This window comes from Martes martes (assembly GCF_963455335.1).
Source record: "Martes martes genome assembly, chromosome: 1".
Classification (NCBI taxonomy): domain Eukaryota; kingdom Metazoa; phylum Chordata; class Mammalia; order Carnivora; family Mustelidae; genus Martes; species Martes martes.
Window position 1 is genome coordinate 28532264 of NC_137888.1, and position 21875 is coordinate 28554138.

The following is a 21875-nucleotide window of genomic DNA, read 5'->3' on the forward strand; positions in this document are numbered from 1 at the left end:
CTTGTAAATGGGATCAATGCATTCTTTTAGATCAATCTGGGATTCAGATATTTCTACTTCCTGAAAAAATTTTAAAATAAAAAAAATACAGAAAACTATTAAAGTGCATATAATAAAACATTCTGAATATATTCTTTTTTTTTTTAAGATTTTATCTATTTTATTTTAGAGAGGTTAGCACAAGCAGGGGGAGGGGCAGGGGAGGGGCAAGCCGACTCGTACTGAGTGCAGAGCCCGGGCTTGATCCCATAACCCTGAGCCATGACCTGAGCCAAAATCAAGAGTCAGATGATCAACCAGCTAAGCCACTCAGGTGCCTCACATTCTGAATGTATTCCAAAAGCTGTTTGTTGCTGTTTACCTCAAATGTTTGTCATTGAGTATTTCCCGTAATTACTTATTATTAACAGATACTATGTTTTTAGAAAAAAAGAGAAACGTGTTGCTTCAGTACTATCTAAATAGTATCATTCTCTACATCTCAGACTGTAGTAGTAAAATAAGTGAATATATATATTTATTTATTTATTTAAAAGATTTTATTTATTTATTTGAGAGGGAAAGCAAGGGAGAGCATGAGAGGGGAGAAGGTCAGAGGGAGAAGCAGACTCCCCATGGAGCTGGGAGCCTGATGCAGGACTGGATCCAGGGACTCCAGGATTATGACCTGAGCAGAAGGCAGTTGCTTAACCATCTGAGCCACCCAGGCACCGTATGCTTTTAATTGTAAATTTGTCACTTGGAGAAGTCACTTGGATTAATTTAAATCTTGTGAACATAAATATAACTTCTGTTTAGTGCTCCATTTGATCTATTTGGCTTAAGGTCAGATCTTGGGTCCACTTACTGGCGGTTTGAACTTGAGTAAAAACTCAACCTCGCCATGTCTCAGTCAATCTAAGAATTTTTGTGAAGATTGAGTCAATACTTTGACTAGTGTCTGCCTGTAATGATAATAATAAAAATACTGATAGCTAACACATACTTCACTGTCTTTCTACACAGTTTATTAATGTATATATATCAATTCATTTAATCCTTAAAAGACCCTGTGAGGTTGGCCTTGCTACTTCCACTGATGAAGAAATTGAAGGATTCCTGGGTCTCAGCTCGCTCTCACCTGAGTCTGAATACTCCCAAGGTTGGTTTCATGTATGTCTCTTTTTTTTTTAAAGATTTTATTTATCAGACAGAGATCACAAGTAGGCAGAGAGGCAGGCAGAGAGAGAGAGAGGAAGGGAAGCAGGCTCCCCGCTGAGCAGAGAGCCCAACTCGGGGCTGGATCCCAGGACCCTGGGATCATGACCTGACCCAAAGGCAGAGGCTTTAACCCACTGAGCCACCCAGGTGCCCCTCATATGTTTCTAAAGCAGTCTGTCCATTACAGTCACAGTCTCTCATTAGTTTGTAGGGCTTCCATAACAAAATACCACTGAAAGTGCGACTTAAACAGCATAAATTTATTTTCTCATAGTTCTGGAGGCCTTAAGTCTAAGATCAAGGTGTCAGTAGGCTTGATTTCTTCGACGGCCTTTCTCCTTGACTTGCAGAGGCTACCTTCTTGCTGTATCCTACATGCATGGTCTTTTGTGTGTGCATGGTGTCTCTTTAATGTGTCTAAATTTCCTCTTCCTATGAAATCACCAGTCAGATTGGGTGAGAGCCCACCCCAATGGACTCAATTTTAATTTAGTCACTTCTTTAAAGATCCCCATCTCCAATTATAGTCACATTCTGAGGTACGGGGGGTTAGGGCTTCAGTATATGAATTGGGGGGCAGGGCACAGTTCAGTCTATAATACCTACCATGACTCATTAGTTCCACAATGATGACTTTAGCCTCCTAAGTCTTTTGATGGCTAATTGGGGCCATTATGTGAAGTCCCTTGAAGTACTAGATGTGTGTTCCAGACAGAAATAAGTAGAAGATTCCTCACTTTTTTGTCTAGGGATCCGATCAGTGCAGCCTGTACCCCAGACTATCCTACAGTCCTTGAACACAGCTCCTTCAGTGTCTGTTTTAACCCTTCACTCCACAGGCCTTGGACTCAAGCCTGCAGAGACTCCCGCTCTCTACTCTGTCAGGTAAGCATTTGCTTGCAGACTTCCCACATTCTTAAACAAAACCACAAACTCTTGTGCAATTTCACTTTTCTAATCCCCTCCAATTATTTTTCCAGATAGCCCCAGCAGCTTTTGAGTCTCATTTTGTGATATTAATGACATTTAAAATTAAATAAAATGCACTATAGATACATTATGAGGAGCAGAAATTCTGTTCCAGTGTTCCTGGTTGCTTAGGGTCTCTAGGTAATAGAGAGACTTATAGCATATTAATGGGTCCTGCAACCCTCATAATAAAACTTCCTTGCCATAAGATCTTCCAAGGATAACTTGAAGACATAAACTTGCAAAGTGTTTAGAAGTTTCCATATTGCAATAACTTCTCGAGAATCCTAGTTCTTCCCATTTTTTTTTTTGAGATAAAGGAAGAAGGCTTTGACTCCTCTAACCTCAAGTTCATAGTCTTCAAACTATGAACTTTTTATTTTAATCATATTTTTTTAACTTGTGGAAATCCTAGATCAAAAATAAAAGGGGAAAAATGCACTTTTTTGGAGGATCATAATGAGGCACAAGTTTCAACAACAATTATCTGAGACAACAAAAGGTACACACAGATTACTATGCACAAAATCGTTATGCCAGGCTGCTTTAAAGACATACTGTTCTGGAACAGATAGGAAAGGAAGCAGGGAGATGAGATGTTTAGATTCTTTATCTTTCAGAATGCCTACTCGGCATGCATCACAGAATCAGACTCAACTTTGTCTTTCAAAATCCTCTCAACAACATCGTTTTATTATTTTTAGGCTAATTTTAGGATTTTTCTAATTAAATATTATATTGCTGTTTTACTGATTTGCCTGTTTTGTGTTTCTATGGCATAATAAGCTTTATATTTAAAAAAAAAATCACCAATAAACCAACATGTTATACCTTGGTTCCCACGATAGTTGACTGAAATGACAAGGAAGTATAATCCTAGATTTTGTTTAATGAACTATACACTTAAAAAAAACCTAATTGTATCATTTATAAGCTGTAAAACCATTCTGATGTACTGGATAATTGTTTAAATTGTGTGTATGTGTGGCCAAAATACACAAGGTACAATTATAAGAATACTTTTAATTAGTTACATTCATAAAATTGTTCTTGTGGGTCATAACATTTTTTTTTATTTTTTAAAAATTATTTTTATTAACATATAATGTATTATTTGCCCCAGGGGTACAAGTCTGTGAATCATCAGTCTTACACATTTCACAGCACTCACCATAGCATATACGCTCCCCAATGTCCATTACCCAGCAGGCCTCTCCCTACACCCCACCCCCCAGCAACCCTCAGTTTGTTTTGTGAGATTAAGAGTCTCTTAATGGTTTGTCTCCCTCCAGATCCCAATTTGTTTCCGTTTTTCCTTCCTACCCCCCACAACTGCCCCACCCTGCCTCTCAAATCCCCCTATCAGAGAGATCATATGAAATTGTCTTTCTCTGATCGACTTATTTTGCTCAGCATAATATCCTCAAGTTCCATCCACATCATTGCAAATGGCAAGATTTTATTTCTTTTGATGGCTACATAGTATTCCATTTTGTGTGAGTGTGTGTGTGTGTGTGTGTGTGTGTGTGTGTGTATACCACATCTTCTTTATCCATTCATCTATTGATGGACATCTAGGTTCTTTCCATAGTTTGGCTATTGTAGACATGGCTGCTATCAACATTCGGTGCATGTGCCCCTTCGGATCACTACATTTGTATCTTTAGGGTAAATAGTGGGCCATAACATTTATGGCCTGTGTATTAATGCTGTTTTTTTTTATTTTTTTTAATGCTGTTTTTTGATGTTATTATAATATTAATAGCAAATACACAATGCATACTTACTATGGACCAGTCTGTGATTGACTTATTGATTGATTGATTGATTGATAGTAAACTCCAAGTCCAAGGTGGGGCTTGAACTTAAGATCACAAGGTCAAGAGTCACATGCCCGCCTGAGGCAGTCAGGTGCCCCACCAGTCTGTTTTAAGTCCTTGACTTGCACTATTTCACTTAGTACTTAAAAACGCCCTATAAAGGTGAGTGCTGTGAAGTGTGTAAACCTGGCGATTCACAGACCTATACCCCTGGGGATAAAAATACATTATATGTTTATAAAAAAATTTTTTTTAAAGTTAAATTAAAAAAAAAAAAAAGAAATGGGCTATTCTGTAAGAGGCTTTCAGCACTTTGATCTCTGAAGAATTTGCATACTTCTATAACATTGTGCTAAGAGCGTAGTATGTTTTGAAGAGTACATATATTTTTGCTGAGCATAGGATGCAGATCGAAGATAGATTATTGTGTTCAAAGAATTGACCTTGTATTACTGCCAAATCAAACCATAACTGCTACTATGTGACTTTATATTGAGAAGATAGGACCCCAAAATAACACAGATGCGGAACAGTGATTGTCTTTAACTCTGCTTCAGCAGAAGCCATGGGCATTGCCATCTTTCCAGCAGTGATAAACACCTAGTTTTAGATTCCAAAGCAATTTCTCTTTGACTAAAGTTTGGCCTGTTGTATGACCCAACTTCCAATATCATAAGATATTGTATATACTAAATTTGCAAAGATGTAACCATGGCTTTGTGTTCAACTTCATTATGAAAGAGACCCCCACATTTTCTAGGGCACTTTATGGGGAAACAAGATGAGCTAACAAGCCATACACATGCCATTACACCATTAATAGAAGGTTCCTTATGTTTCTTGGTGATTGCCACCTACGTAAACTAGAGCCTTTCCTTCACTCCTTGTGGGAAACTCTTAATAACATGACTAACCTCAAATTCAGACTTGTTTCATATGTGCCCAAGTCGATCTACTTCTCAAGGACAATTTATGTGATATTTACAGGATACAAAGCGGTGCAGTGGGTGTTGGAGTTGAGTGATAGCCTCAGGCCATTTCATCAGCTTCTTTAACTCTATTTTCAGTAATTGTCTCACTTCACCATTAGCAGGTACACAGCTGATCAGCATGTTTATTGTATAATGTGTCTATGTCTCAACAATACGTAAGTTTCCCTGTGGCCCAGAAAAAAAAAATGCCCTATAAGTTAGATACTTTTATTACCTTCAGTGACCACGGGGAGTAAAAGATCAAAAAGAAAGCCTTTGAGTAATTGACAATACTTGAACAATACGTTTGTTGTTTATTGTCTGTTGAGTCTGTAATAGGCATTAGGCAAATGTTTGTGGACGAGTAAATGGATGGACGTGTGAACAGGAAGTCACAGGAAGTCACTGGAGAAGATGGCATATTCCAAAAAGAAGAGCCTGACTCAGAAACTGTGATGTGGTTGGTGAGTGCCTGCCAGCTGCCAAGGGTCTTGTTGAATGTCACCATTCTAGCAAATTGCTAGACACATGTGCTGGTTTTCTGAAATACGCTTTTAGGCTCCTAGTATGAAGACCCTGTTAACAGTTACCAAATACCTGAGTCCTGCCTCAAGACAATATAGTCTGCTTCTCCAGGCGGCAGAAATGCCGCTGTCAGAGAACATCAGGCGATGACTTTGGGGTTATGAAAATGTAGGACTTCAAAGCACAGATAACATTTTCATTCATAATTTCTTTTTTCCCATGAACATGTGGTACATGAAAAAAAGAAGGAAATATGGGAGGTGAACAGCTGGTTATACAGATGGTGTTGAATTGAATTTGGATTTCTGTATCATGGCTTAAGTTTCTGGAATGCTAGGCTCTTGGCTAGGGGTAGAATTATTTCTTACAGGGACATGGAAGAATGTGTTTGCATGTAGGCTAACAGTCATGATTAAAGTGTTTCAAATGGAACATAATATTGCAGAGAATGTTTGAAGATTCAAAGCAACAGATCATTCCCCTAGATTCTCTAGGACTCCGTTGAATACTTTTCTAGCTTTCCTGTTTGATCCCCATTAGCACCTTCCAGGCTTAACTCAGTTTTGTCCTCACTTCTCACTTGGTCCTTTTCTTGGTCTCTTCCATAGTTAGCTTGTTACGTCTCAAAAAATCACTTCCTTTGCTTTCACCTCCTCTGTTTCCCAGAGATGCTATTTCATGTCCCTGTTAAAGCATGGGCTATTAACTCGTAGCTTCCTTGTCTGTATCCATCACGAGGATGTGATCTTCCCGAGTAGGACATTCTGGTATTTTCAGGGTTGAGACCAATGCCTGGCCTGTTTCAAGGGTTTCATAAATATTTGTTGAATGATAAATGCAAAATTAAATGAAGCAGTGAGTTTCTTTTTAGCTTAGTCAGGAAGAGTAGGCAGTCACCATTTAACTGCAGGCTATTTGGAAGAACAAAATGTTACAAGTTGTTCTGATTAGAGATCACAGAGCTCTCACAGTACATCAAATTTAATATTAACTGTGTCTTAAACTCTTTCCTAAAAATATAGTAAAACCAGATTTTAACATTAGATGATGTTAGTCAAGACAGAGTGCTTAAGAATAATTTGCATTTAGAACTCAATTCCAAAAAATTCTTCCACATATATCATTCAAGTATTAAAACACTAACACTTGAAACGCATTGAAGAATGATAAAATTCAGGTCTTTTAAAAACAACTCCCTGGGAAAGGAAACAATTTGAAGGTTAAAAGAAAAAAAAATGTCTGCAACAGGCATAGATTCTAAAATCACTGGACCTTTGTCAGTTGAACTTGTTGTAAGTTATCAAAGGATTTTTTTTTTTACTCTCCCGCACATGTTAGTGTTCTGTTACTCTTTAACCCTTGGTAGGAAAGATGCTCACTTGGGAAAGTGTCTGTGGAAAAAGTTTTCAAGATGAGGGTTGTCAAAGTAAATGAAGAAGGAAGGACTTAGAAGGTGGTTTACTCTTAGAAGAAGACTCTTTAAGTTGAGAGGGAGTATGAGATGAGAGAGTTACAAAGAGAATTAGAATTTATTAAGAATACACTTTATCTTGGGGCGCCTGGGTGGCTCAGTGGGTTAAAGCCTCTGCCTTCGGCTCGGGTCATGATCCCAGGGTCCTGGGATCGAGTCCCGCATCGGGCTCTCTGCTCAGCAGGGAGCCTGCTTCCCCCTCTCTCTGCCTGCCTCTCTGCCTCCTTGTGATCTCTGTCTGTCAAATAAATAAATAAATAAATAAATAAAATCTTTAAAAAAAAAAAGAATACACTTTATCTTAATGATCAAGCTAAATGTATTCTCAGAACCATATGACCTAGGGCACTACCCTGAAGAAACTTTCTTCTGAAACACAAGATAGAGTTTCTGTGAAATAATGACTTACTGATCATAGGGGCCATCTTATTTCAACCATATTTCCCCATAATCTGTACCAAAGAAAATAACAGTTGACTAATAAGATTTGAGTATAGGAGCAGTTTTTTTTTTAAATATTTTATTTATTTATTTGACAGACAGACAGAGATCACAAATAGGCAGAGAGGCAGGCAGAGAGAGGGGGAAGCAGGCTCCCCGCTGAGCAGAGAGCCCGATGTGGGGCTCGATCCCAACCCGAGCTGAAGGCAGAGGCCTAACCCACTGAGCCACCCAGGCGCCCCTAGGAGCAGTTTTAATGTAAAGAAAAATTTGGAAGACACCATAGGGTTATGATGTTGGAAGCCAACCGTGATGGATTCACCCTTACCTCCCTTTCATTTGAACAAGTCAAGGAAATACACAGAATCTAGGATTGAAAATATCTGTAATCTAGGAAAATTACTTATAATCTTCCAAACTTCAGAAGGAAATTATAATAACCAGACACAAATGGTAAATTGAGGCGGATGGTTGAACTGAGAATAGGAGGAGGGAAGAGAGATTGACTCATTGTACTGTGATTCCATTTCACTCTCCTGCCAGAGGTGTGTGGTCATTTATCTACTCCGACTCAATACTTTCTGAGAGCAAGAAAATTTCCACTCTCCAAATTCTCCTACATTATTTCACTTTCTAGCCATCAGTAGCCCAGAAATCCAGGAAAATTACACTATTGGAAACAAATATACACAGTGTATGGTGGCTTTCCACCTGGGGTAGATTGTTTCAGTAATACCACCCAATTTGTTCAAATCCCCCTGTAACCATTCCAGTAGATAACACCTTCAAACCCTGAATCTGAGCACATGTGTCTTACCTTGGCCACGGGACAATAGCAAATGCAACCCGACCTGAGACCTGACAAGTACTTTCTTGACTTGGATCCCAGAGACATCATGTTAAAATACCCAAGCTAATAAATGGAACAAGGTGGGATCCGGAGGGAGACAAACCGTAAGAGACTCTTAATCTCACAGAACAAACTGAGGGTTGCCAGGGGGAGGAGGAAGGGAGAGGGTGGTTGGGTTATGGACATTGGGGAAGGTATGTGCTATGGTGAGTGCTGTGAAGTGTGTAAACCTCGTGATTCATAGACCTGTACCCCTGGGGCTAATAATACATTATATGTTAATTAAAAAAATATACAAAAATAAAAATAAGAAATTATATAAAAGGGAAAAAAATAATAAAATGCCCAAGCTAGGCTGCTGGAAGGATGAGACAAGGAATGGAGGAAAATTAAGATACCTCAGCCAAACAACTGCCATCCAGCAGATTGACCACAGACACAGAGATGGGTAGATTGGCCCAGACCTGAAGAAATATAATACACTCAGAAAATCATGTGCTAAACCCAGTGGTGGTGGTTTTAAGACTCTGTGTTGGGATGGTTTATTAGGCAGCAAAAGTCAAGCAAAATGAATTCTAAAACATGAAATAGATATAGCGTGGATCGTGGCAAGACAGACTATGTGCTGCACCTAGAATGTGTAAATGAGACGTGTCTACGTAAACATTCATTCCTTCGAACATGCACTGAATGTCTGTTGTGTGCCTGACATCTTGCTGGAGACCCAGCCATGAGCAAAAGGGAGCAGGTTTTGAACTCGTAGGCTTCAAGCAAAGAATCAGTAAGGTAACCAAAAGCAATTTCAGAGAGTGATGAGGTGGTGAGAAGAATAACAATGAAAATATATAGGGATATGAGAGGGATTGAGTTCTTTGAAATGGTCAGGGAAAGCTTCCCTGAGAGGGTACTGAACTGGGTACTGATAGTACGACAGAGGCCTGGGTGCCAAGACGGAACCACCCATGCAAGGATCTAGGGAACAGCGTTTCCAGCAGAGGGTATAGCCAAGTGTAAGGACCCGAGGAATGAAAGTGTGTTGGAAGAATAGGAAAAAGGCCAGTGGAGCTGGGAGCTCATGAATCCAGAGACAGGGTGGCGGGAGCTGAGGTTGATGACATTGGCAGGAGCCCTGTTGTAAAGATCTTCTTGGCCATGGTAATAGTTTGGATTTTATCCTAAATACAATATAAAACCACTAATATCATTCAAACATAAGAGTCACAGTGTTTGTATTTCATTACTGGAAGGCCACTCCCCTAGGCAGGAAAGTGGGAAAGCAGAGGAACCACTAAGAAGGCTGTGTGATCATGGTGGCCAGGTCTATGGTGTTTTTGTCGTTGTCGTTTTGGTCTCGTTTGTTTTGCTGGTTGTAGTGATTAGACTCAAGTATTTTGAAGGTGGAACTATTAACAAGCCAACTTATTAAATATGGAAGTTGAGGGAGGAAAGGTGCAGCAGGACCTCTTCTTAACTAACTACATCTGCCAAAAAACCCAATTCTCAAATAATGTCACATGCTGAGGTTTTGAGTGCATGTGGATTTGGGGAACGGCAGGAGGAGAGACACTGTTCAACCCAGTACAAAATCCAAAACTTAGCTCAAAAAAATAGAGGACAAAATAAAACTTTATTAAATGACAAAGAAAACAAAACATTTTTAAGATGATAATACTTAAATCAATGGTTTTCACTTAATCAGCAACGCAACAGCCAAGTTACTCTTGCGGAAATCAGAATCAAGATAAGAAAACCTGTTATCACTGTTAGTAGTTATTTTTATCTGGAAATTTTACCCAAATAAAATGTGAGATGGAAGCACATGTGTATATAAAATACATATACATTTGATGGACAACAAAGAAGGTATATTTGATATATAGCTTATAGAAGCATGCTATCTAAGACACTTTAGTAACATATTATATTATGTATTACTACCATCTACAGACACCACTAACTCTGCGTCCTCCTTTCTAAAGTTATTAGTAGATGGTAATACCCTATACCAACAAAATACAATAGAATCAGCTACCCTTGTAACAAATAAGAATGCTATAAAGTGATAGGGTGTAAAAGAATACAGAAAAATTCATCACTTCTCTATATTCCTAAGTTTGAAAACACTGGAACTACCATTTCAAAAGAAATATAGTTCACATTGGTAATAAAGTATGTATACCTGGCGTGTTATTTTTATGAAACATTGATTTTTTTTTCTGTTTATATACATATCCATTGTAAAAACATGGAAAAACAAAAAGAAGTAGAATGCAAAAATCATAAATCCTATCCCTATTAGCGTTTCCTCTTAATTTCTCTTTCCTCCCCCCACTTCACTAATTCACCCCCAACCTGTATCTATGTATAACAATGTGGATTAAAAATTTTTTAGATCTTTTTGTCAATAACTTAGAAGGGGCTGAGACATACCCTACTTGCAAGCTAACACGTTTTTCTGCCACAGTTGAATAGATGCGGGCTGAAAATGTAAGACTTCTCGTTCAGAGGGAAAAAACCCTATTGGTCTTAGCAACAGCATAGCCGAGTACACAACTCTCACAGGGCAACACAAAGGGGTCCAGTGATGTCTGCACCTTGCACTGCGGAGAACAACAACAAGCTTAGGGAACCTACATCTTTTATTATGGCAGTTTACTTGCCAGGACTTTTCCCCAGAGAGGGACATGCTCTATATTATACTGAACAGTAAACAAGCCTGTCTTTCGCTCCAGAAGGAGATACTACTTCTATACTCCAAGGCTGTTTTCTATACAGATATTCTTGAAAAGATATTTGAACAAGGCAGCCAGTGCTCACAAATTGTGCAGAAATGAGACCCCCCCCCCCAAAAAACCCAAATCCAGTTTTTTAAAATCCAATTTTTAAACCGGCTCTTTTTCTCTCATAATTATACACCTTTAATATGCTATCATATTCTAAAATAGCATTAAGAATGATTCCAATTTCTCAATCGAGAAGGGTACTAGGAATTTAACTTTATTTAGTACTACTTGAACTAGAAATGATTGAAGTAACTAAGAGTTATTCTACCTTTATATTATTATAAAAAAAAACACATAATACTGTGAGGTGACATATAAAAATAATGCCAGTCATCACTCCTAGTTGCAGTAGTGGGTGTAGTGTTTATTTTCTGCTATAAAATTGATGGACTGCGAAGAAAGAGATTAGAAGAAACGAATTAAAGGATGCATTTTCAAATGTAGGCAGGGGAAAGTGGAATTGGTTTCTGAGAAAAAAGATCTCAACAGAAACGCCCATGAAGTATCATCCCTTAATGGCAAGAACTTCCTGGACATCGGATCACCTAAATCAGGTAGAAGAACCGGTGCTGGGTACACCAGCTGTTCTGAGGATCAAAAATAGACTCAACATGGAACATCTACATTCAAGGCTATTGAGGAAGCGGTAAAGAATCTAGCCCACAGACATCCCTATATCTGACCCCAAAGAGCCTGAGAATGGGCTTCTCTTTGAAGCATTTTATCAAGATTAAAAATACTCTGCCCACTTCCTCTACATTTTACCAGATTGAGTGTATCTATTTATAACTGTGCGATGAACACACAAACTATGTGTTTGTGCATAAAATGTTGTGATGAATAAATTTATAAGTGGAAAAATGCTGTGCCTCCGTTACTGTCGCTCTTTCTTCCCCGAAATCTCATTTTGCAAAATAAGCTGCGGAAGGCTATTGGTTGTCGCTCAGGACTTCACATCTTAAGCACTTGTGAGTGCATTTCCAGAGAACCAGAATGTCTACGACTCTGACCTCATGGGAGGGGGACTCCTACAGCAACTCTGTGGGGGTCTTGTGGTTTCAAGTGCAAGCCCAGGGGCCAGGCTTCCCAGAGTACAGATCTTGGTTCTGCCACATACTAGCTGGTGATCTGCATCTGACTACTTAAGCTTTCTGCCTCAGTTTCCTCAGCTGAGAAATGGTGGCAGTAATCAAGCTTTCTTCACGGGATTGGCATAAGGATTAAGTCATCACAATGTCTAGCACCTAGTAACAGAACACACTTGCCTGCATGGGGGCTAACTACTACCTTTACATATGGTAGAGGCAAGAAGCAAGGCATTGGGCATGGGTCGTTGGTGTCAGTGACTTTAGAAGTTACAGAGAAGTCATGCCGTGTTCACAGTCTGTGACAGGGCAAGATTGTGCTATGAAGTCATTAGAAGCTGGTCGTCTGGCTTGACTGTTAGCCAGATGGTCTCAATTCAGAGACTGCCTGAAACATTTTCTTTTACTAAGACTTTATTATTGTTATTAATTTAGAGCCGTTTAAGCTTCACAGCAAAAGGGAGGGGAAGTTACAGAAATTTCCTTTGTAGGGACGGCTGACAATACTGACTCCATATTAGGCGCTCCAGCTTGTCTATGTCAGTGCGATGACCTTCCTCGGGGCTACATGTGCTGGGTCCCTTGGAGGTTACTGTATATCCTGACCCGAATGCAGGAAGGCTAGTTCTGATCTTCCCTAAAGCTGTCGATAACTAGTAGAGATAGCTCAGTTCTTCCATTCTCTCCCTGCTGGTACACAGATGGCATCACTGTAGATAACTAGTAACCCCTCCCTCTCTAAAATCCAGACTTCCCAGAGAGCAGCTGCCAGCACCTGGATCGCCTGCCCGCCCGAAACCCTCTCCCTGTTGGTGAGTTACCCTGAACAGAACTGTGTAAATGGTGTGGAGTGGCTTGCTTTGTGTTTTTTGGTCTCAAAGTGCCTTCTTGGTGTGGAAGATGCTTTACGGCCCCTCCTCCACCTTCTAGCACCTCTGCTGGCACACTTGCAAGCCCCTCCTTTACCAACATCCCCCAGCAGAGTGATACATTTGTTACAATGGATGAATCTGCATTCATACATTCTCATCCCCACTGGAGTTTACGTTATGGTTTACAGAGTTAACATTCTTGGTGGTGTACATTCTGTGGGTTTGGACAAACGTATAATGACACGTATCTATCACTACAATATCATACAAGTTTTTCCCTGCCTTAAAAATCCTCTGGCTCTACTTACTCATCCTTTGCTTCTCTCCGACTTCTTGTCTTTTTACCTTTCCCATAGTTTTGGTTTTTACAGCTTCCATAGTTTTACTGTTTCCCTAGTTTTGCTTTTGCTTTTTGCCTTTTTTTCCCCCCTTTGGTATGGAATCATACAGTATATAGCACTTTCAGACTGGATTCTTTCACTTAAAAAATAAGCATTTAAGATTCCTCCATGTCTTTCCATGGCTTGGTAGCTCATTTCTTTTTAGCACTGAATGATATCCCATTGTCCAGAGATACTATAGTTTATTTCTCTATTCACCTACTGAAGGACATCTTGGATACGTCAAAGTCGTAGCAATTATGAATCAAGCTGTTATAAACACCCATGTGTAGATTTTTGTGTAGACATAAGTTTTCAATTCCTTTGGGTAAATACTAAGGAGCACGATTGCTGGATCATATGGCAAGAGTATGTTTGGTTTTGTTACAGGATTTTTTTTTCTCTGTCGGTGCTGAGAGGGTTGCCATCAGGGTTTTTCTTTTTTTTAAAGACTTTATTTATTTATTCGACAGGCTGAGGGAGATAGCTAGAGAGGGAACACAAGCAGGGAGAATGGGAGAGGGAGGAGAAGCAGGCCTCCCTCCAAGCAGGAAGCCCAATGTGGGACTTGATCTGAGGACGGGGGGGGGGGGGGGGGGGGGGGGGGGATCATGACCCAAGCCAAAGGCAGATGCCCAACCCCTGAGCCACCCAGATGCCCCACCCATCAGAGTTTCTAAGTATAGGGGGTTTCCTGGGCTTGTTGGAGAGCTGTTTTAATCTGGTTAACCCTCCCTGGCCTATCATCCGATCAGATCAGGTTTTTGTCACTATCTGTCCAAAGGGTAGAGGGCTCCTCCCAGGGTAGTATAAAATCCTTTTAAGGATTTGGGGTGGGGGGAGGGTGTGGCGCGCTAGTCTCTTCCTGCCTGCTTTCCAGCTATCCTTCATCAGTTTTTATAAGAAATTGCTCAACTCTCTTCCAAAATGGCTATACCATTTTGTACTGCCCCTAACAGTGAATGAGACTTCCCTTTGCTATACCTGCTCACAGGCGTTTGGTGTTGCCAGTGTTCTGGATTTTGACCATGCTAATAGATAATGTAGTGGAATCTCATTATTATTTTAATTTGCATTTCCTTGATGACATATGATGTTGAGCATATTTTCACATGCTTATTTTCCATCTATATATCTTCTTTGTGAGGTGTCTACTAAGGTCTTTTTGTATTTTTCAGTTGGGCTGTTCATTTTCTTATTGTTGAGTTTTAAGACTTCTTTGTGTATTTGGGATAAGTTCTTTATCAGCTGGGTCTCATAAATATTTTCTCACCGTCTGTGGCTTGGTCTTCTCATTCTCTTGGCATTGTCTTTCAATGAGTGGAAGTTTTTAATTTTAATGAAGTCCAGCTTATCAGTTTATTACTTTTGTGGATCGTGCCTTTGGTGTTAAAAAGTCATGGTCATGTCAAATGTTGTCCAGGTTTTCTGCCTATGTTATTTTCTTAGGTGTTTAATAGCTTTTCATTTTACATTTTGATCTATGATCTCTTTTGAGTTGATTTTTCTAATGGGTAAGATGATTGTCTAGATATACTTTTTTTTTTCTTTTGGCATGTGGCTGTCCAATTGTTCCAATGTTCAACCACTGTTGAAAAGACAGTCTTTGCTTCCCTTCATTGTATTGCCTTTGCTGCTTTATCTTAGATCAGTTAACTGTATCTATTTCTGTGTTCTCTATTCTGTTCTGGTGATTCTTCTGCCAATACCACACTGTCTTAATTGCTGTAGCTTTAAAGTAAGTCTCAAAGTCAGGTAGTGTCATTCTTCCAACTTTTTGTTAATCTCGTTCAATATTATGGTAGCTACTTCTTGGAATATTTCTATGGAAGTATATCTCTGAAGACTTGCTTTTGCATCTTTAAAATATTTTGGAAATACACAGGTGTTCCTCATGCATCTCCTTAAAAGGAGTGGGGTTACTATGTGCCTAATCATCTCAATCTCATCAATAAGCCTTACTCAAGTATGACAGGTATACGGAATACAAAAATGGAAAAGTTTGAATTCTTAGACTCAAAGAATTTATATTGTATTAGGAAAGCTACTTGTATCAACATATGTTGCAATTCCACGTGATAACTACAGAAGTAATGATTACTCCCAGGTGTGGTGTGGAGAAAGGCAAGGATCAGCTTCAGTGGATGAGGTCAGGCAAGGCTTGACTGATAATAGAGATGACTAAATTTGTTCTTGATGAAGGAGCAGAGGCAGCAGTGGCTGGGGAGGCAGTGGTGGTGGTGGTGGTGGCGGCTCTGGAGGCCCCACTCCAGGTCCTGGCTTTGGCCCCATTCACACCATGGTTGTGGTCACTGAGCTGCTGGTGCTCCTGGCCACCCTTGTGGCTGCCCTTCTGGTCACAGCCGTGGGCTACTTTGCCAGGATCCACAGGCATGAAGAGGAGTGCTTCTTGGGGCAGGTCACCTTGGGCACCACGGTGGGCCTACTCTCCAAGATGGTGGATGGAGGCTTCCTACTGATATCGATGTGGGGAAGACAGGGCCTGATAATAGAAGAATTTATAAAGGAGACCGAGAGTCCAGTGGGAAATACACATTTGCTGCTGGCATGGATGCAACACATTAGGTTTTGTTTTAGCAACAGGATGTCTACCATGACTCCAAAGACAGTGATGTTCTCCATTGATATTGGGGAGGACCCCAAAGGACAAGACATTGAAATAGAAGCTCACCAGGACAAGAAACGATTAATGAGCGGGCAGGGATGATGGCGGCTGTCGAGCATGAACAGGAGTCCATGTAAGATCAGGAGGGGGTGCGCAGAGCGATCAACGATGACTCAAGCAGCAGAGTGGTCCCTGGGTCCTTCACTGAAACTCTTGTTCTAGTTGCTGTGAGACTGGGACCGATCTACTACCTGAAGAAATTTTTGAAGTCTGGAGGGTTGTTTAAAAAGCCTTTTTTGGATGATCTCAAAATCATAATTCACTGTTTACCAAACATCTTGGTCATGCTAATGTCATCTGTTTCTACTTTTTTTTCAGAACAGTACTTATGTACAGTTAGGGATTCACAGCTCATGTTTCTTTGTGATTTGTAGATACTGGGGAAAACACCTTTTTAGGAAAGTTATAGTGAAAATCTGACACTTGATTGGCATATTTTTTTAGTTGAGTTCTGCCTCCATTATACAGGCCTGTCAGAACTCAAACACTGTAAATGAAATACAGGCATACAGTCCCGGTTATATCTTCTTTTCCTTTTGTGTTCCCAATAAAATAAAATGCAGTCTGTTCAGACTAGTACTTTACTGATAGTACTTTAACTAAAATGACTGCATTCTTTGGATCCTTTAACGTACAGTTCGAGTCATTAAAGATTCATTCTGTTGGGTCCTTACAAGAAAGAGCAGTCTGAATCTTGACAATTTCTACCCAGCCTATTGACAGAGCTCTGACTAGAGCGTATGACCAGGCTGGTCATATGGTCACCTTTATACTTGTCTGTCTTGTGATTTTCTTTAAGATAAGCCCTAACCTAACAACATTTACATTACAACATTTACATTAACAACAAGATAAGCCTAACAACATTTCTCCCCCTAAATTTATATGTTGAACCTTAGGACTCAGTCACCTCCAACCTGAATTAATGACAGAAGCAACTAATAACCATTTGTAGGTTTCTGCCTAACCTTGTAAAAAGTATCTACTAAAGCCAGTTCTCTGGTGTGCAGTGAATGGTAGCTCTTCTCTTCGTATGCGGGCCTATCTGCCTTCTCCACTCTTGTCATATAGTAAGTGTGCATTCATGTAACTGAAAAAAAAAACTGGATTTCTGATGCTAAGGATTACAGCCTCCTGAATTTCACTGCCATGATATACAACCACTATTTTATTTTTGATCAGTGGCATTTTGGCCACTGTTTCATCAGGGTACTGAACATCACTGTCAGTACTAGGATTTTGTTTTTGTTTTTCTTGGGACTTCCATGTGAATTTTGTGTAAAATGGAATGACTTTCTCTTGGTCTCTGACAATGAGTTTAAAATTAAAGGAGCATCTGGTTGTGGTGTATAATCCAGGATTGTATTGTGACTGATGTATATTAGTTACTTGAACATTTGATCTGGATCTTTGCAAGGGGAAAACTAGAAGTAATATGCTTTATATAATTAATCTAAATTTATTACAGGTTTTCATGTTTAAGATAAACAATTTCTCAACCTGGGGTGCCTATACTTGCAACAGTTTAAAGTGATTGTATTTTACTTTAGGACAACAGTTACAATGTCATTTTTGGGTGTTTTGGGTTTTTTTTTTTTTTTCCCTTTTCTGGTGTGTTTGAAAACACCGCAAAATTTAGTTAAAAGATCTAAACTTAGAATTGGTTGTTATCTAATCTGTCCCAGTTCAGTAAATAAATAATTCTTTTTAAAAACAAACAAGCAAAATTGGTTCTTGATGGATAATTAGGGATAAATATATGCGAAGAGAGAAATATAGAAAAGAATGCATCCTGGTAGACTTGTAGACTATGAGTTAGGAAGGAAGAACAGAAGGGACACAGGCAGGCCTGATTCCATGAAGTTTTGTGTATCACAGAAAAGGATTTACTCTAAACAGGACCTATTTAAGATTCTCAGGTAAGAACAGGGCATGAGCACACTCGCGTTTTCAAAAAGACCTATCTCTCCTATGCTTTACCGAAGAGGTCTTCTCCAGCCCTGATGCCGGGGCGCTGGGCCTGCGAGGTAGGATAATAAAAGACATCAGGTAAGCAAGGTGGGCACCTCCAAGAAGTTGGAGAAATTCAGCCCAGCAATGCATTGACATTTTACCACATCAGCCTGGCAGGAGTGAAAGGAAAGTTTATGCATTGTAAAGATGTGGTCGTCTAATGTGGCCTAATTTTTTTCATCCCTTCTGAAGCATGGTGAGATGCCCGTTCCAGCCCTATCAAAGCGAAACTCCAGTGGAAGACCTGAAGGCTGGCTCAGGTGGAGGGAGGCGCAAAACAGGAGAAACAATTAAGGATTAACCATCATCTGGGTCTTGTTTTAAAAGACACAATAGACTTTCTTTCCGGCAATAGCAGGGACATGAGAGAAACGGCCCAATGAGTTGACCTGCGTGGTAGAGGTATATCTGGGCAGTTCGTGCTCTTTGAGGGGCTGCTAGTAGACGTGTTTGGCAGATCCATGCCTGCCAAACATGCATAGTCTACATGAGTTAGGTCGGTCCTCTCTAGGTCGGAATTGCATCAGATCTCTGTCATTTATTCTCCAGAATAAGGATATTTTTAATTTGTTCTGTTTTTGTTTGTTGTTGTTGTTGTTTAATAGAGATCATGATGGGGGGCCTTCGATGTTCTTTTTATTTTCTCTTTTTACCTAGGAAAAATCACTGACTCACAACTATGTCTATGTGTTCACATCCATGTGTGGGGGAGGAGAACGGGTCAGAAGTCTCCCCAGTTTTCTCATCGAGGAAATTCAGGTTTTCATGTGAGCACAATTGAATATATAAATTGAATATGTAAATTAGGCTGTGAATAAAAGCAAAATATCTACTTACATTTATTAATCATACATACCATGTAAGAAATTCAGATTTCTTAGACATTTTTAGAAATTCTCACACTTAGAAATTCTCACATTTCATGAAATAATTTAATCAAGCTCTTCACATGCATTTTTTATATCAGTGTCTTTTTACCAATTAAATCCCCTTTAGTGTTATCTAACAGGGTTTTCTAGGCCATACTTTTCATGTCTGTCTAAGTTGTCTTGAGTTATAGAACTTTTGAAACCTGTATATAATGTGTCACAAGGAATTTCCTATTCCTTGTTTGTTTAATCTCTTGACATGACACAGAATCAAAATGTACTAAAAGGACATATATCCAGAGTTCCCTGCCCTGGAGTCAAAGCTATTACCAATTTCTTTTTTATCTTACTAGAATTAAAATTTTCATTTAATCATTAAAGTTGTGTTTAATTGCAGTTTTGATGTCACACCATTAGGAATAATCGTTGTCTTTGATAAATTACCACACCCCAGCCCCCCCTTTTCTTTGGGAGCTTGACTCTGATGGGTCTAAAACTGTCCTAAATTGGGGTAAAGGAGCCAGGACTTTATATACCCACATTGACCCGGCTGTGGATATGATCCGTCTTGGAGAAGGGTCTGTGAATTTGGATGTTTTGAGTCAGCTGTGACATTACTGCAAGGAATCAGCTGTCCGCACACCTGGGAGCTAGGAGAATGGTGCTTTAGCCCTGAAGAATGCATCTGGATGGCAGAGCACAGCCTTGGTAAGGAGAGCCGGGGCGGGGGGATGGATGGTAGTTAGGTCCTTAACTGATCACCTGTCCACATAGCTGCTGCTGGCCTGTCCTTTGTTCATCCCCACATGGCTCATTGAGGCCCACAAGACCAATGTTGCTTCTTTCTCGTATTTGGAGTGCAAAAATCCCCTCATGAGTCTCTCGATGGCCCCTTCTGCCTAAACATCATTGTAGTTTTTTGTCTTTTTTTTTTTCCCCCTGGGACGTTTACATCTCATGAGCTATTTCTAGGAAATTACTTCTAGGTCTCCTTTGCTGATCAAGGGACCTTCTGTTTTCCCTCCTTTCAACCACAGAAAGGGAATGTAGAGATGTGAAGAGTAAGTTTTTTTTCCTAATCTGGGGAAAATCTGTCTCCTTTCACATTTATCCAGTGTTTCTAATTCACCCAAATACTTTTCTCCACTAGTTCCATGATTAAGTTCTCCCCAAGGCCTGTTTTTAGAGGTTAAAAGTCAGAAAAAATTGTAAGTTACTGTTCTTTCCATAAAATACTTTCTTCCCATTCCTCTAAATTAGTGAAACCAGTGAAACTTTGCTCTGGGCAAAGAACTGGGCAAGAAGACCTAGAAAAATACTGGCAGAAAAACAAAAACAAAAACAACACAACAACCCAAAATCAACATCATAAAAACACCATGGTCACTATTATACTACAGAGTGGTGATGAAATGAAAAGAAGGAAACAGTGTCAAGAGATAAGAAGGAGAGGAAATCCACAGACTATTATGAACCCTCATCACACTGCGTTCAAATTGTTTATGGTGTGGTTTCCCCATTACAACTCAGTTCCTTAAAAGTAGGGATTAAGTATTTTCATGAACATATCTCCAATTTCTAGGGGGTGCTTAGCATATAATACAATCCCATGGGTCTTATTCAAATTTCAAGCGTTTCCAATGTTAGCTGTTTGTAGTCTGTTTCCCTGGTTCTCCAAAGGAAAACTAAGTACTCTCTCTTCTATACTTCCAGGTGTGGTATATACAGCCACCTGTACTATGGCATTCATGATTTTTCTTTGTGATCGTTTGTTTACATCAGCTAGCTCCTGCATTAGACCTAGAGCCCTTCAAAGCCAGAAGGTATGAACTATTCATCTTGCCACTAGTGATATTTACTGATTAACTGCTTTTCAATTTGGGGGTGACATTCATATTTACCGTAACATAGATGAGTCATCAAGTTCTATGATGTGTGCCACTGACACCTCAGTCTGTAGCAAAATCTAACTAATTTTTTAAAAGCAGAGAAGAGGGTCGTATATATCGGAAATGTATATATTAAGTTAGTTAAATAATGAGAAGGGCTTAAGTTTCAGCTCCCTGGAACACCTTACCTAATCAGAACAATTCATCATCTAAAATTGTCGTATAAACAATATATTTTTTAAAGAAATCCCAAAGGACATTGAGGTTTTATATCTCTTTAATGCTATTATGAATTGGATTTTAGAGGGTGTAAGGTCAAGTTTTACCAGCAAAAACATACAACACATTGTCACAAGAGGGCAGCCTTTTAACATGAATTGTTCCTCAACCTGTAGGCGTTCCTTGAGATTTTAAGACAATTATGTGAAGCCACACAACTAAATAAAAAACAATGTAAAACATTCAAGCAGATACGTTGCTTTATGTATGTTGGCTTTTTTCTTCATTACTGCTAACAAAAAAATATTTCAAATCTATAAAGAAAACAAGGGCTGAATTGTCTCATGCAGAAAGATGGCTTTACGCAGGTGATACCTTTAATACATCGAGTCAGTGGTAGGCCAATGGATGAGTCAAGTGCACCAGAGTTTTGTGTGACCAAATGTGTCTGACCAAGCAAGGCAAGCTGGAGGCATCCAGACTGATACATTAGCCACAGGCAAATTAATATCATTGGATTGCTTGTTTCTGATTTGTAAATTTTTAAGTGTCTAAAGACACAATGCTGCTGTTAGAGTAAATTGCAAGAGGTCTTGGTGTGTGGCTGGACTCGGTGTGCAATACAGCTGAATAGAATTACTTCTTCCAGGGGCACCTGGGTGGCTCAGTGGGTTAAAGCCTCTGCCTTCGGCTCAGGTCATGATCCCAGGGTGCTGGAATCGAGCCCCACATCGGGCTCTCTGCTCAGCGGGGGGCCTGCTTCCTCCTCTCTCTGTCTGCCTCTCTGCCTACTTGTGATCTTTGTCTGTCAAATAAATAAATAAAATTAAAA

General features: G+C 39.6%; 1 pseudogene across 1 annotated transcript; it reads left to right on the forward strand.

The window, feature by feature from the left end:
• Nucleotides 1-15666: 15666 nt before the first annotated feature.
• On the forward strand, nucleotides 15667-16427 carry LOC308357854 (transmembrane emp24 domain-containing protein 2-like; annotated as a pseudogene). The gene has a single exon. The product of its transcript is annotated as a transmembrane emp24 domain-containing protein 2-like (transcript).
• Nucleotides 16428-21875: the final 5448 nt, after the last annotated feature.